This window comes from Rhipicephalus microplus, chromosome X (assembly GCF_043290135.1).
Source record: "Rhipicephalus microplus isolate Deutch F79 chromosome X, USDA_Rmic, whole genome shotgun sequence".
NCBI classification, from domain to species: domain Eukaryota; kingdom Metazoa; phylum Arthropoda; class Arachnida; order Ixodida; family Ixodidae; genus Rhipicephalus; species Rhipicephalus microplus.
In genome coordinates this window covers 291165118-291182378 of record NC_134710.1, presented here as the reverse complement: position 1 = coordinate 291182378, position 17261 = coordinate 291165118, and the positions used below count along the sequence as shown (strand labels likewise).

General features: G+C 47.5%; 1 long non-coding RNA gene and 1 pseudogene across 1 annotated transcript; one reads left to right on the top strand and one right to left on the bottom strand.

Annotated features, from left to right (window-relative positions):
• Positions 1 to 2073: 2073 nt before the first annotated feature.
• LOC142775271 (ubiquitin-conjugating enzyme E2 Z pseudogene) lies at positions 2074 to 2544 on the bottom strand (annotated as a pseudogene).
• Positions 2545 to 10661: 8117 nt separating this feature from the next.
• On the top strand, positions 10662 to 12592 carry LOC142777179 (uncharacterized). The gene is made up of 2 exons (XR_012887963.1): positions 10662 to 10705; positions 12298 to 12592. It is a non-coding gene; the product is annotated as an uncharacterized LOC142777179 (long non-coding RNA).
• The last annotated feature ends 4669 nt before the right edge of the window (positions 12593 to 17261 follow it).

The following is a 17261-nucleotide window of genomic DNA, read 5'->3' as shown; positions in this document are numbered from 1 at the left end:
TAACATTATTATCAGAATCTTGAGTTGCCATACGAGCGAAATGAAGACCGGGATTTTCGCTACCTTAATTGCAATCGAACAGCCGAACTCGCCACGTGCATATATTGGAACGCATGTATGGAAAACCATCTACCTCAAAAAAATAATTGTTGGGCTTGTTAGTAGTGATTAACTGGCTTTAGCATATTACCGCAAGCATATTGGACATTGCTTCACTTTCTGTGCCATACCGGTCTAACAGCGCACCTATAATACATTTGTGGAGATTGTTTTTCTTTCTTTCTTCAAAAGAGAGGATTTGAGGAAAACATTGGTTTTTAGACGCGCTCCAACAGTTCTCGCCAACGTTCCGATGTTTCCAAAATGCATCGAAATTCATATAAGTAGCCCACTGCCATTGGCATTCAGGAGTAAAGATGGACTTCACTTGGCTTGATTTAGCTCGTAACAAAGCTTAAAGCACATCGAATTAACGATGTAGGTTCCATACAAACCTTCGTTCTTAGTAATATATTATTATTTCTGGGGATTTACTGCCCAAAACCCCGATATTATAATTAAGGACGCCGTTGTGGAGGGCTGCGGAGAAATCGCCCATCTGTTGTTCTTTCCCGTGCACTGGCTTTGCAAAGTACACGAGCATCTATGATTTCGCCTCCATCAAAATACGACCGCAGCAGCAGGGATCGAACCCGCTACCATCTGCCGAGCGCTGTCCTAACGAGGAGCATCATTCTTAATATTAACAATATCTGGGGTTTACGTGCTAAAATAAGAGACAATAATTTGCCATGCCGAAGTAGAGGGCTTAGGAAATTTTCAACCATCTGGAGTTGTTTACCGTGCAGTGACATCGCAGAATACACGAACATGAACCGCCGCATCCGGGTAGTCTTCTTTCCTGTGTTCGTCATATTCCTTCCTCTAATACGTGTCACTCTGTCATCGGCCCCTAATCCAGCTAGAGTGATGCAGCCTATTCATGAGACACTGACAAAGCTCTGATGAGAAAAGGCGGTAAATTACCAGCGCAGATAGTTCTACGGCGTCTCTCATAAACATAAGGCGGTTTTAAGACGCCAAACGCTACATATCAAATAATTGATCAATCAATCAATCAATCAGATTGCTGACTGTAGCTGAAAAGCTATTTGGGAGAAACATCTGTGTCCCTATGTGTCACCGATAGCCAGTGCCACAGCCGACCGGTGAGTTGAAAGCGAACTAGCGCCCTCAAAGGCGGGAAGGGGCATTCGGCAGGCCAAACCAAAGGCGGGATCGAGCGGCCGTTGTACAGAACTCAAAATAAATCTCATGAGTGAATCTGATTGTGCTCCGCAAGATTTTCCTTCCTATGGATGACGTAATACACGACGGTATTTTCACATAACTCATCTCATGACCATCCTGACATATTCGTCATACGCTGTTATCATAATTACCCATAAAACGTTAGTCTACCCGAACCTAAGGAGCCCGTCACAACAGCGCTCAGACGTAGACGGCTAGATGAAGATATGTTGATATATACGAAGATCGAAAATTTACAATTGCATACATCCGCTAACAAGCAAAATGCTATGTGACGAGTCTCCCAGCCCCCTCTTTTGGCCCCGGAAATCTGCGGAGAACAGGTATGAAAACATTAGGACATCGATCTGTAATGTGCAGCGAATGGCAGCTTCCGGTAAATATAATCTGTATGCGCATCGCACGGCAGCTTCCGGTAACTATACTCACAATCCACAAACAAAGAGACAGGGCATCAGAACAATAAAAAACAGGAACAAATTTATTCCAACGCGAAATATCACGCAGATGAACCCTCAAGTTGACCACTCAATCGACTGCGCGGTCGCAGGATGTACTCTCGCTGAGCTCCAACACATTCTCGTACATGCACTCCAGTCGGATCAAAATGAAGTCATAATCGCACCTGGTTGTGCGGCCTCCGAACGGATCGCTCCCTTCCCGAACCATGCGTCGCATCTGGAGCCGTACAGTGCGCAAATGCGCCTTGTAGGGCTTCAGGAACGTCATAAGGACGAATTTTCTGAGCTCGGGCGAGTACGACTAGCCTGGATCCAGGGCGTCCTCGACCTCATCGCATACGGCCACCCTGAGGGTCTCGTGGAGCAGGGAGTCGTTGTAGGCTCCACCCTCGTCCGGTCGGCCCCTGACCAGAGCCGGGACGTTGTGGTAAGGGTCGTCCGTCACAATCGATTGGAGGGCGATGAGCAGCGTCCTCAGGTTGTGCTCCGAAGAGTTCCACATGGGTCCCGACCACGTCCCCAGGAGATAGAGGCATATCATGCCGTCTTCATTAAGGTTTGGCGCGGACCGTACTCGTCCTTCGTCGATAGTCAGAGGCTTGACGGGAGGTGGCTTAGCTGGGAAGGCGGGTGGGCACTTGAGAACAAACCGGAAGAAGCCACCTTCGAAAGGCGTGCCCGCAGGCCCCAGTAAGAGGCCATGAATTCTGGTCACGTCCCTCTCATCCGGTACGATGATGACTCCGCGAATGCGCAGAGCGTAGATGTCCATGCCGGGACGCCTGACCTGGTGCAGACAATGCAACGACGGCGTTCCGACGTTCTTCAGCACGCAGGATTGCTTCTGTTCAGACCGTGATGTTACGTACCGAAGCTTCTGGCAATATGCCGTTGACGGAGCTCGAGCCTCTTTCACCAGCAACACGCGTGTTTTTCCTCGGAGCGCATGAAATCTTCGTTATCCTTCTTTTGCTATATTACACGTCGACATTTAAGCTGCTGCAACGAAGATGGTGAATCGAGGAAATTAAGTAGGTCGTTTGGTTATTTGAAATATACTGTATGGTGTGAAGGGTAAAACCAATTATTGTGCGCACTCTTTCTGTTTTCAGTTACGTTCGTTCTTTACCTCGTTATGAGTATTACTACCTTAAATATGAAAAAAATTCAAATACTCATTCGTTGGCCAAGCTTCCCCGAGTGGGTATGAGCCATAAAAGGACCTCAATATCATAATTACTATCAAGGTGCTTTCTTACAAAAAGTGAAACCCCTAGTGTCGGGTAGGTGGCTGGTGAGGGGAAATGCCAGTTGAAGGAACGTCTTTCTGATTTCGTACATATATCGGCCATTTCAGAAGGGTAATTTGCATCGGTATTCGAAAATAATATTGATGCTTATCATCAGAATAAGTGAAATACGGATGATGATTAGGAGAAAAAGGGATTTTGTTCCACAGTTAGAGTACAGGAAGTACCGCAAGGGGATGAAAAGAAAAGTTGTGAGACTTCAATATTGTCTGCAGTGAAAATATATAATATTTTTCTACGAGTTGAGAGAGATTCGTACTTGTAAATGTGAGCGCGTCACGAGGTTTTGAATCATAGACGAACAATGTGACAGTTGGTAACGTCAGGTGTAGCTAAAAGATATATTGAAGCAGCTTCACTGACTGAAGATCGTGCAGACTCATTAGGCAGTGGAGCTGGTGGTATCATAATACTATTTCATTCTGTGCTGTAGGCCAGTGTGCTCAGATTCGGGTCTACGTTAAAGAAACCCAGGTGATCAAAATTTACGGAGCCCTCCCCAACAGCGTCTCTCATAATAATGTGGCTTTGCGACGTTAAAAGTAATCAGTTATTTCAATCTGTGACTTTGTTCTACACCAACATTTCCACGGTCTTGACTGTTTGATCAGTGTTCGCGGCCTCAATTCAGTGATATCGCTCGGAATTCCCAATAATAATGGTGTCGTGCATTATCTCGCCTCATTGTAAAGTCGGTATCCGATACAAGCCATTGGCGCGAATCCTCAGCTTGTTTCACTTGAGCATCTGCATCTTCTGCCCTCCGATTTACCTTGGCTTCAAGCATTCGGTATCAAATTCCAGTTGATGGTCTTGCCGGGCAGCTTCTGCCGGAGAACGCGTGACTTAGGCCTTCACCAGACATTCCAGTTATGGAAAAGTTGTTTTTTATATTTAGTGCACCAGTGTATCAGTTTTGCCCTTACGGGACATTCTAGTGATATACAAGTTCCTCATATTTTGTGCACCGGGGCAGAATATAGCGCTCACCAGACCTTCAAGTTGTGAACAAGTTCTTCATTTTGACTGCATGGGAGAAAAGTTTCGGGCCTCCTGATTCCAGCAGCAGATAACCGTTAAGTAAAAGCGCAGAAGGAGCACACGCTACAATAATGTATATGCTAAACAACTCTCCAGTTAAATATCAGGAATACAAATTGACAACTTTCATTGCCTTTTGCGATTATGTAGCGGTGACCTGCTGGAGCCTTGCCGTAGGGATGTGACATGCCCATGAATCAATCAATCAATCAATCAATCAATTGGTTGGTCGGTCATTCAAAATAACCAACAAACAAATGAACTATCCAGCAAGCAAACAAACTAAACAAATACAAGCATACAATATCGCATGACAAAAAAAAATGAACTTATTCCATTTATAGAGTTAAAGTTCAATCGGTAGTCATGTGGATCACGCTTGTAGTCACGTGGTGTGGGTATGCGTCACGCGGTATGACTCGACGTTTCGCTCATGATCACGGGGTGGGAACACGTATAATCAATCAGACTTCAATGTCACATTTCAATCGATGCGACAGCGTGAGACGGCCTTCCGTCTCCCGCATGCGGTTTCAAAATAATGCACCAATTCATGTGCATAATTCGTCACCCTCTCCCGATCATTAACACGCAACTCCGACTCCCGCCCTCACTGTTGTACGTCACGCACCATTGCGTTGATTGATTTGACAGGCCGTTAGCCATTCGTTCTATCTGAGTCTACTGGGAACGTCTTTACGACGGCTATCATTTGCACAACCAAGGTGGTCTCATGGCTAAGGTACTCGGCTGCTGACCCGCAGGTCGCGAGATCAAATCCCGATTGCGGCGGCTGCATTTCCGATGGAGACGGAAATGCTGTAGGCCCGTGTACTCAGATTTGGGTGCACGTTAAAGAACCCCCGGTGGTCGAAATTGCCGGAGTCTCCGCTACGGCGTCTCTCATAATCATATAGATATTTTGGGACGTTAGACCTAACGTATCAATCAATATCAGCTATCATTGATCGGTGGCGTGCTATCACAATATCAGCTATCATTGATCGGTCATCGTAGCGTGGCATTGACGTGGAATGCCCCATTTTGAGAATTCTCCGTCAATAAATGGAATTGATCATTCTGACAAACAAGCCATGGAGGGTGCGAGTCCTGTATAAAACAGCAGGTGTATCATTATCTTCATACCTTCTCCCTCGCCCCTCCGCGGTGGTCTAGTAGCTGAGGTGCTCGGCTGTTGACACGCAGGTCGCGGGATCAAATTCCGGCTGCGGCGGCTGTATTTCTGATGATGGCGGAAATGCTGTAAGTCCATGTGCGGGAATTTTGCCCATGGGTGGTTGAAATTTCTGAAGCCCTCCACTACGGCGTCTAACATAATCATATGTGCTTTCGAGACGTCAAACCCCACATATCAATCAATCAATATCCCCTCACTTGCAGTTCTAGTCAGGAATTGAACATTAGCCTCGGCGCTTCATCCTAATGTAGTGGAAGTAATTGATATGACAATATGACGACAGCGTTATTAAACAAAAGCTGCGCGAAGCTACCGATCAATTCTTTAAATGTTTCCTAGCCAGTCAATCGTGTCATGTGCCTGATTGTTCAGTAATTAACTAATAAACGGGAAATCGATCGAGTAGTCAATCTCTGTACCTTATCCGGTTGAAAATGAACTGTGTGCGAGGATATCGCAAAGTACACGGGCCTCTACGTATTCACCTCCGTGGAAATCCGATAACCATGTCCAGGATCGAGTCAGCAATCTTCAGGTCGGCAGCCGAGAACTTTAGCGACTGATTCATCGAGGTGGACTATTCTTCATCAAATCGTGCGTTAAAAGCGAACACAAGGCATCGCTATAAAAGAAGCTACCGCATTTTTTGCTTCCATCTGCTTACAGTAAATGCCCAACGTCGCCGCAAGCGTGCGTCCTGTGTCACTGACGACGAAATCCAGCTGTTTCGCTATGATTCTTGGAAACACGCGCGAAGTATTCTTTGCAGCCTATCGCATCGTTTTGGCATCGTTGCAAGGATAGAGGAATCGTCGGATCGCGTTTACGTGTAAGGAATGAATGTGCCCCATGTGCGCCTTGTTTGGCGCCAGGTGCTGCAGTATGCAAGATCTCTCGAGCAGACGTTTTGGATCGACGACATGCCAGCAGTAGCTGTCAGCTCGGCTATAAAATATTGGCATCCTGCACTCTGCATGCAAGATGGATTATCCGGCGCGTTGTAAACGCGTCGCGATCAGTCGGTTATCTCGTCGTCCATTCGAAAATTTCGGCAGATTTCAGGTACCTTACGTATGGTTATGAAGAGTGAGGCCTCGCCGGTCTTCTTGGTTAGCGTTTCGCGAGGGCCAACGCCGGGCAGGGAGTATGCAGGCAGGGTCAAGGCAAATGCCAGCCTGAATGAAGCAAAACCATTGTGTTTACAACGTATGTACAGAACGTGTACGAGAAAGCCTCCGACGATAAAATGCGCCGGCCTTTTATAGGCGGCGAGGCACTTGAGGAGGAGCGCACCGGCCTCTGTTGGACGCGCGCAAGTCTTGAGAGACGCGTCCAGCGTCTCTGACGGACGCCTCCGGTGCCCGTGATTGACGCGTCAGTTTATCTGGGGTGAACCCTAGCAAGGGAGGCGATAAAGCACTACCCAGCACGTAGTGAGTTCATAACAGCATCTCCATAGAGTAACTTACTAAACATATATTACTTTATGGCATGTCCACTGGGGTGGCGATTACCTGGTGAACAAGGGTCTACAGCCACTGTCCAGAAGATCACTGTTCCACAGCCTGAAGCGTAGCTCTTGTAGATGCTCTTGATGACTCCGTATCGTCGGCCTCAGCTCACTTGTCCTGAACTGGGCACATAAGGCGAGAGAACACAAAACATACAGAACACAAGGCACACCGCTGCACGGTTGGCTTCTCTTGTGACTCGGTTGAACTCGGAGTGGTTCTGGCCTCCAGGCTTGCTTTCAGCAGAAGTGAGAGCTTTCTGGTAGCTTCACTGGAGACGCCGTTGTGAAAACAACCCGCAAAATTCACACAATTCACCCTAAGACCTGCCAGGCTCAACTTCAAACGACCAATAAAGTTGGCAGGTAAGAGGGACGAGAAGTCACTGTCCAACACATCTACCAAAACCTCAATTCTCAAATTTCAAAGGAAAGCACCTTTTTTTGAACCAATTGCGATTTTCAAAAACCTTCACACAATACATTCACAATACAATTAGGCAATCTTCTTACTCGAAGCAGCGACTTTCAGTGGCTACAATGCAAGGATGAAGCAAAGTACGTTTTGGCCTGATGTATTTTTTGTTTCCTAATTCCTCGATGACGATGCCTCGCCTTTCTAGATGCAGGCAGAATAAAATAAGATGTCTCAGCTGTGGACTCAGCACCTGCTCAATTAACAGTCCTAGCGTGTAGCTAGGCAGCGCTTTCTGGCGTCGGGCTATCCGCGTGCAGCTGCGTCTCATGCGTCTTTCAAGCCAGGCGAATCGCAACTCCGATTCCCTGCAACTTCTCGAGGTTTTCATCGGGTATGTGGGCCGCTGTGCCAGTGTTCGAAGCTAGCTCTTAGTTTTCGAAGTTTCATCTCGGATTTATTTAAAAAGAGGTAGGAATTCTTAGGTGGGAGTCTGGCCGAAACCGCATACTCAGCAGTGAGCGCTCTAAAGGGCCCTTCAATATGGACGCGCGCAAGAGCTAGACAAACGCTATCTTCCTGCACCACCTGTCGTATCCACGCACACTCGCCAGTGAAGTCTTTGGCGCTAACATAAGATGAATTGACGACATCCATGGTGCCTGCGGAACCTCGAAGTACCCTGCAACGCTTTCCATTAACTACGAGTTCCTTCATGAATTGTTTAAGTAGAATCAAGTTCTCTGTGTCGGCTCGCACATACGATAACACCAGACGCTGATTTCGGCAACCTGATGCAAGGTGACCTGGTTGATGCCACCTATAGCACGTTATCAGCGTCTGCGCTTTCAACTGCTTGTTCTCATCTTTAACCGGTAATTTAGGTAGCATCTGCTCGACCTCCTTTTCTGACTCTGCGCCCTTCACGGTCCCATCACGTTGAAAGCTTTGTGGATTTATTCTCCGCGGCCCGATTCGGAAACGCGTCGTGTGTCCGCCCTATACTTCGTGTGATTCATGGCGCGTCGTGTATTCTTCCGCTAGCTCCGCAGCCTTTTCCACTGTCGTCAAGTCGGGCCTGTCGAGGATTAATAAGCGCATCGGGTCGGGAATTGTGCTGGAAGATTGCTTTAGGCAGAGGCATTCAACAACTTTCGCCATGTCTCCATAAACGTCCGCGCTTTAAGTCATTCCACGAAGTTGAGTTTCAAGTTACCCGTACTCAACGTACACTCTAAGCCGAAAATAGCCAAAATGGGAGCAACGGCTGTTATTACTCCTTCAGACCGACTGTTACTCTCCGAAAAGGCCAAGCGGAACAAGATGGCCGACTTGTTCGAGAATGGGGGAGCAACTGTATTCATCTTAAGTTTGTAAGGGAGCAACGGAAGGAGGAACCGCTGTAAATGCTCTCGTCACGCAACGGTTACTCCCCGGCAGTACACCGAACACAAATATGCATGCCGCCCACATTGATATTCATGGGCCAGATTATTGTTTGTTCTGTGTGCCAAACTTCACCAAACCAAAACAGTGATTTATTTTTGCATCCGTAGATAATAAGATAGCAGCGCTGGCTGAACACAGAAGGCCTGAGAATACAGTACGGCAAATACCTAACACACGCAGCAGCAGAATGGAGAGTTGGCACGTCAAGACGGACCGAACGCCGAAACACGTGCAAAACAACGATAAAGAAAGCCTAGACACGCCGTTCGTCCGCGAAGTAAGGGCGTCAAAGTCGATCAAGCACCGAAACACGTGCATAAGGAACCCCCTCCCCCCCCCCCCCCGCCCAGATATATCGGAGAAGAAAAAAAAAAGCGGACCCAGACGCGCTTCTCATCAGCCATACACTTAGTAGCACGCTTCACCGTGTAGTTTGAGGGCAGAATGACAAATCTGCGCCATCTGCGCCCGCACGACAAGTGTGGCGCTAGTGTAGCAAACGATGTAAGTTACAAAGTAATTTTTATTCAGTGTTTATGTTGACTAGCACTAAATAAAAATTACACTCAATTTTTTATATTTATTTATGAGTTTTAGTGTACCTCAGTTTTTTTTATAATTGTATTAGGAGAACACACTGAAATTATTGCGCTGACGCCTGTGCTGCCACTGCTCGACGTTTTTTTTTTTTTCGGCGCAACTAGGTTCGCGTTCGCACTACTTACTCATTTTCATATGGTCTGTGGTTGGCGAGCACATGGACGTGCGAGCTTGTGAGCTATGTTTTGATCGTTTGTGTGTGTCGCAGATTTGCGTTTCTACTTATTCGTGATGAAGGTTAGTGTATATTTATCTTTATGGAGCGCGAAGTAGTTGTGGATTTTGCTGCTGGGTGGAACAAACACATCGTAAACACGTCTTCAGCTATCTGCAAGCCTGTTCGCTCGTCGGACAAAGGACTGTGCATGCATCAGCGTGCAGGTGAGTGGCATTTCCAGCAACATTTAATGCTCTTACAATACATTGTTGAGTGGTTGCGCTATTGAAAGAGAAATGATTTGCTCTTATTCACCGTATCCATTGCTAGCCCTATCGGACTAAATTACCTCTATTACCGCCTGCATACCCTCTTGCTTCCCCTGTCACCACTGCAGTGCCAGTGTACTTTTGCAGTTAAAAGTTCATTTCCGCAACACTACCTCGCTTGAAAAAACATTGGGGCGGGGTTGTAGCTGCATTCATACTGGCACTTTTCTACCATTGGCTTTATGTAATGTTAACGGCTGAGTGTTGGGGCCTTGGGCCGCATTTTTTTAGAGATGTAAAGTGTATGTAAGTCAGTAAGTGAACAAATCATTGTCGCATCACTTCACTGGCATAGCCAGGCGGTTGCGCACAGAATTTTTTTAGGCCGGGCGTAGGGAGCCCAAATTGACGACCATATTCGCTTGCCCGGCCTATTCAGATAAGCGGACCCCCCCCCCCCCTCCCCGCACGCCTAAAAAAAAAAAAAATCTGCCCACATCACTGCGTCACTTGCTTCGCCTCTGCGCTGAACGTACTATTTTATAAGCGCACCATCAAGCGAGCAGTTTACATATTGACAGAACAATTGGAGGAGGAATGACCCAAATCTTTTAGATTTCTTTAGTGATGCAAAACCTTAGCAAAACTGAATATTGTAAAAGACAATCATAAATGCTGTACGTTATCGTTAGCGCTGTCATTATTCTGCATCATGAAATCTTTATGCGCTGTGAAAACTCGATCTGTGCTGTGAAAATCGACGAAAATTTCGACAACCTCAATAACGCCGTTTGGGATTTGCCGCATGCACATAATTAGGCTGATTCCGACTTGGCTGTTCTTAACCTGACTTCATTGTTACCAAATGAAACAATATTTGATGCATGTCTTTTACTTTTTTTCAGGGATATGACACAAATTTGGTTATACTACAGATAAAGATGCTCCCAACGATGCTAAAGTACAGAAAGCAAGTGAATTTCGGTAAGTGCAGACTTTTTGTACTACGTATATGAAAGCATCGCTTTTTAGGGGCAAACTGTGCATGTGTTGGCCACAGAATAGTTCATTATGCCACATGGTTACACTGGCACTGACAATTCGACATGGCTCCGCTGGCCCGTGTGAGTGCTCACACTGTTACCGTTAAGATAAAATGTTTATGTTTCCATTGCAGGGATTGCTGTTTGTACTAAAAAGCCAACTGCCAAGATTTGTTTACACTGGTACTCCTAAAAGTATGCTTTCCCTATTTACATGGATTTTGGCTTGCACAAAGTATAACACTTGGGCCTAGATTCACAAAGCTGTCCATGCGCAGGCCTTCATAATAGCGTTTCTTGACTTGCCTTTACCCTGTTTTCTGCAGATGTTTCGTGGGTTTAAAAGTGCCACAGCATGTTGACCTCCCCCACTCTGAAATATTCGCGTTCAAAGTTCCGCAAGAGTGGGCTTAACTTTCTTGTGCACCTCTTTGCTAGTCCAAGATACTGAAGTGTTATGCTCTTACTAGAGGTGGCAGTGTTTCTAATGTTTGTATTTCCATCACATTGACCAAGTATGCGATCTTGGCTTGACTGGTAGCACATCCTCAACAAATGTCTTTGTACCACATGTAGAAGGCAGTACAAAATAAATAGGCAGACATTCACACCGGGAGCTAACTTCTAATAATGCTTTTTTTTTGGAAACCATGGTGTGCTTATTCCAATTTGTCTAACAAGCAGTAACCTGTTTGGCTGTGAACCAACAAGACGTTGAACTAATAAAAGCTTCACATCTTGTTGCTCTCAAATATATATGTATTGGCAAGCTATCTGTGACACTGTCAAACAATGAATCAGAATATCTGTGCATGCCTTAAGATATATTGCTTCGTTTACATATCTCGTGGCTGTGACTCGTCAACCGAGTGAACAAATGCACCCTAGTTTTCTAAATTTAAAGCATTTTTTGAAGGTAGCACGGTCTACATTTATTTGTCTATAGTTTTGTCCAGCCGTTTGTGTCAGGTACAAAGAAATATACTGAAGATTATCATGTAGCCTCTGCAAATGGTTGCTTTCAAGCAGGCTTTGCATGCTTGGCTTGTGCCTACAGGTATTGCACAATTCAAGACGCAGCAGCGTATGATAGAACAGTAGAATTGAGAGCAACTATGTGCACGAGCTAAATAAGTATTTTAACATGAGCGGACAGTATGTGTTCTTTGCCACACACATGACCTCATTTATAATGCCCATTGGTGAATGGGCTCATAGAAATGTCACTCAGCTGTGTATAGGAAACAAGTTAACTGAACCTAAGGGTATCTTTGACTGCTACAAATATGCCTTGTTGAGGTGCTGCACATTTTCTTCCAGAATATTGCTGTCTGAGACATCATGTGAAGAGCGTCTACCACATCAGCATTTATATGGCTTGCCAAGTAACGTTTGGCCGAACCTTCCTTTTTTTCACATTTCGTTTTGCAGTAGACATCCTAGAATGTAAGCGCTGCTGCAGTGTGTGTGACTCATTGTTATGAATTGATTCTGGCATGTTTAACCTCACACTTCTATTTTTTTTTCTTGCAGCAATGAGATGCTTCACATATGCCTGCGGTGACGTTCTGCTGCGCTAGCCTGATGGAAACACCAGCTGCGAAACTTGAGTTCTTCAGAATTGGAGAAGTTGCCCTTCTCTCACCAATGATGACACAGACTGCCCTATGCTAGAAATTCAAGATTGTTTTTCCACGGATGACGCAGAAAACCTTTGATGTATTATGGTGTTTGTTTAGTGCTGGCTGTGGTGTGGCGAACTCTACTTTTACATGTGGTCACACGTCGCCTCATAAAAAGAACAATAAAGCATTTATTTTCCTTTCAATATTGTCCACTTTTTGTGTTAGAAGCACCCAAGCAGTGCTCTTCCAAGGAGCTCTCGCTATGTGTTAAGCGTGTGACAAGCATACTCGAGATAAATACTCATTTCCCCAAGGAGTAACTGAAAGCATGTGCAGTTGGTTTTCAGAGAGTAACTGCGAACACGTGGGAGGAACGGTAAAGAGTAACTGTTGCTCTTAGAAGAGCAACTGGTGGGAGTAATGGTTGGTCGGCAGGGAGCAACTGGTGGGAGTAACTGTTGATCTGCAGGGAGGAACTGGAGGGAGTAACTGTTCATCCCCCGAAGGATGAACTGAAAGGAGAGCAACGGTTCCTCCCTCTGCAGTTACTCCTTTTAGGAGAGTAATGGGAGTGGCAATGCAATTGCTCCCTGAAAGGAGCAACCCCTATACCCCTGTTGCTCCGTTTTGGCTTAGAGTGTAGGACTCGTCGTTCAACTTGGTATAGTTCTCTTCAAACACTGGTGCAATGCCTCTAGAGACAGGCGATACTTCTTAAGGAGACTCTATTTTACAACATCGTAGTCCTCTTACTGTTTTGCGCTGAGCCTCCCCATTGCATCTCCTACTTGACGCAGCTAAATAATTAGCAGGCGCTGCGGCCATGATGCTTTAAAAAATGTCATTCTATCGCGTGTCCTCTCAAAGTTCACAAGAAACATTCCAATTTCCTCTCGAACTTGAACGGCTGCATAAGATCATTCATGCTGCAACTTTCTCGGGCCTCCGAGAGTAAGCCGTGCGCTTCAGCGCCAGTCGCCCTCACTTTCACCATTTCCAGATCTAAGCGCTTTGATTCGAGCTCGAGCAATAGCCTTCTTTCATCATCGGCACTCCTATTTTCGTCAGCGGCACTCCTCTCTTTTTAGTTTGCCTACCCTGTAACAATTTCCCAGGATTCTAAAAGCCCATCGTCATCTACTTCTGCTGCAAGTAATCCCTGACTGATGCATGGCTTTTGTACGACGTTCCCCACGTCCACTGCCAATTTCGCGCACAGCAATAATAATTCAGACGTGCGTAGAGAATTGATATCTATGATCAGCATAGATAGTGAATTACTCTCCCTATCTGTTCTTTATCAAATATCACCAAGTGATATCACGCAAGAGGGCTCAATATTGACAAGGAAAACCTGCCAGCTTCAAACTTCAAAGCTATCCTCAAGGCCTGGCAAATCACAAAAAAGTCCGACACTCAAGCTGCAGCAGGCATGGGTTCTGTTGCGTTGTTCATGTTTCAGCTGGCGCAAGTTGCAAGGTCCAATGCCATCCCACCACTGCCACCAGTTCTTACGAAGAGGGAGGACTCGCCCTTCTTCTTGGGTAGCGTGTCGCGACGGCCAACGCCGAGCAGAGAGCATCCAGGCAGGGCCAAGACAAAAGGCAGTCTAAAGCAAACAAAACGATTATATATACAACGTATGTACAGAACGTGGACGAGGAAGCCTCCAACGCTAAAGTGCGCCGGCCTTTTATGGGCGCTTAGACGCTCGAGGAGGAGGGCACCGCCCATGGTTGGACGCACGCAGCGCCTCTGAGGGACGCGTCCAGTGTCTCTGACGGACGCCTCCGGTGTCCGTGAAGACGCGCCAGTGTCTCTTTAAGGAACCCCAGAAAGAGAGGCGACAGAGCACTGCCCAGCGCGTACAAAACGACCAAATTATTATAAGAGACGCCGTAGTGGAAGGCTCCAAACATTTCGACCACCTGGGGTTATTTAACATGCACCAAAATGCGAGCACATGGGCCTACAGCATTTCTACCTCCTTTAATAATTGCAGGCGCCACTGCTGGGATTCGATCCCATGACCTTCGGGTCAGCAGCAGAGTGCCTTAGCCACTAGACCGCCGCGGCCGGGCCATGCACACACATATGTTGAAAAGTTGCAGATGTTTATACTGCTGCGTGCATAGCTGCATTTAGCGGCGAGATAGCAACGACAACGAAGAACGAGGATTTGCTCTAGAGGCGCAGCGCAGGCGAGTGAAGAATACGACAATCTTAGCGGCCTTCTCTGAGAGCGTCTCTACAAGTTCCACTGTCCGTGTTTTTAAATAAACCCCCTGTAATTTATAACCCGCGACACTGGTGGAGGAGCTGGGTACTACCACCTTATGGTCAGCACCCCTGTGAGAAGCCCCGAGTCCAGCCCTACGAGACAGCCACGCGTGGAGACGCCTGTGCACCGCTCAAGCCGTCGCCTTCAAGGTCTTGAACCGGAATTTGGCCTTTTAAAGGGAGCAACACTTTCTAAAGCCACCCCTACTCAAGAAATGGCAAGAAGTCCTGCACAGGTGACGGTCCAGAATATATGCCTTCCTGAACCACTTCATGTCTGGCCGAACGAAGATGCGCAAGACTGGCTTGAGCAGTTTGAACGGGTACCTAAATCAAACTACTGGAGCCTCGAGGGAAAGCTCTTCCACGTATACTTCGCCCTTGAAGACGGCACGAAGATGTGGTTTATAAACCGGGAGGCAACATTGTGCCGTCATGGGAGGAGTTTTGTCGTCGGTTTCTTGACACCTTCGGTAACGCGGACCGACGCGAAAACGCACAACGCCTTCTTGAAGGACGCACCCAACAGCTGCATGAAAGCGTCGCCATGTTTGCTGAGGTTATGGTGCGTCTGTGCCTCCGCGCGGACCCCAACATGCCCGAGGCTCGAAAGCTAAGCCATCTCATGAGGGGCGTCAAAGAGCAGCTATTTGTTGGTCTTTTGCACAATCCGCCGACAACAGTGGACGAGTTCACCAGGGCGGCCACCGCAATAGAGCGTGCGCTGCAGCAACGGTACCGACAGTCTGATCGCCCGGCCACCGGCGCAGCTGCAGGCGCCGCCGCACTTACCGCAAACGACGAGTTTTCTCTACGCCACCTGATTAGACAGATCGTGCGTGAGGAGATCGCGAAGGAGAACGCAAAATACACATTGTAGTCACAGGCACCCCCGCCGCAGGAGTCCACGGTAGCCTCCGTCGCTGAAGTCGTTTGCCATGAACTTCTACAAGCATTTGCCTCTCCTCAGCAATATTCCGCTCTACCGCACCATCCAAACTCGTGTGCCTATGCAGACGCTGTGCGTCGTCCATTGGCTCCAGAAGTATCCTACCAGCCGAACGGATACAGCTATGCAGACGCTGTTCGTCGACCCACGCCCATGCCAGCGCCGCAGTACCTCGAACCGTATCCTGTGGCAGCCTGGGCTCAGCAGGATTCTGTCAGACGACCCTATATGCGGAAGACCGACATATGGCGCACTGCGGATCGCCGACCACTCTGCTACAACTGTGGAGAGCCAGGGCACATTTACCATTTTTGCCCACATCGTCGAGCTGAATACCGCAGTAGTGCACCTACAGCTACGCGCCGACAGTTCGACGAAAGCCATGGCCCCATCGACAATGACCAGGCTGGCAGGCGGGAAGGCTCTTCTACCTTCCGGACGCGCTCACCATCACCGGCTCGCTTTGGTTCACCAAGCCACCGTAGTTTTGCTGACGCCGTCAGAGGTCGGTCTCCCCGCCCACAGCGGGGAAACTGAAAGCAGCGACCTCTAGGGGGAAGGTTGCAAGCCGTCGAATTGCCGAAAATTCCCCACTGCTGCCGAAACACTTGAGAGATGACGATGAAGACTCCGCCGAGAAAACTGTGACTGCCGACCTCGCTGTGACGATTGACGGCGTTGAAGTGACGGCCTTAGTCGATACGGGCGCAGACTTCTCCATAATCAGTGAACGATTGGCAGACGAACTTAAGAAAGCTTATATCCGAAATGCTGGAGGCCCGATAATGACTCCCACCGGAAAATGTACAGCAAGACTCACGATTGAGAATGTGGCTTTTGTAGCCACATTTCTGATCCTACCGGAGTGCTGCAAACCTATGATACTGGGAATAGACTTCTTAAGAGAGTACGGTGCTGTGGTCAACATACGCGATGGTGTGATCACATTCGCCCAAGAACCCAGGGTGTTACGTGTGGTTGACGACGACGTCTGCGTGCCACCACTGTCATGTAGTCTTGTTTCCGTGTGTTGTGACGTGCACTGTAATGAAGACGCCATAGCCGAACGCATCACTGCCCTTCTTTTTCGCCAAGGCATCGCCATAGCTCGCGGCATCGTCAGTTTAGTGGATGGGCGCGCAGAGGTGCTTCTGACCAACTTCACGAATGAGCGCCGGCACATCGGTAAAGGCACGGCTGTGGCGTACCTCGAAGAGCTCGACTACTCTCACGACTGTCTTCTAATGCAAGGGGAAGCCACAGCTCAATCACCTCCACATACACCACCAGTTGATATCGGTCCGAGTCTAACACCGACTGAAAGATGCCGTCTTATGGAGCTGCTCGACCAGTTCAAGGACTGCTTCTCTTCGACATCAAGAGTGGGTCGAACGCCTCTCACTAAGCATCGCATCATTACGGAAGACACAGCAAGACCGATCCGACAGAACCCATATCGCGTCGCTCAGAAAGAACGTGAGGTAATCCAGCAGCAAGTCAAGAAGATGCTAGAGGATGATGTAATCCAACCATCAAAGAGTCCTTGGGCATCGCCAGTGGTATTCGTGAAAAAGAAAGATGGCAGCTTACGTTTCTGCATCGATTATCGTAAGCTGAACCATGTTACAAAAAAAGACGTTTAT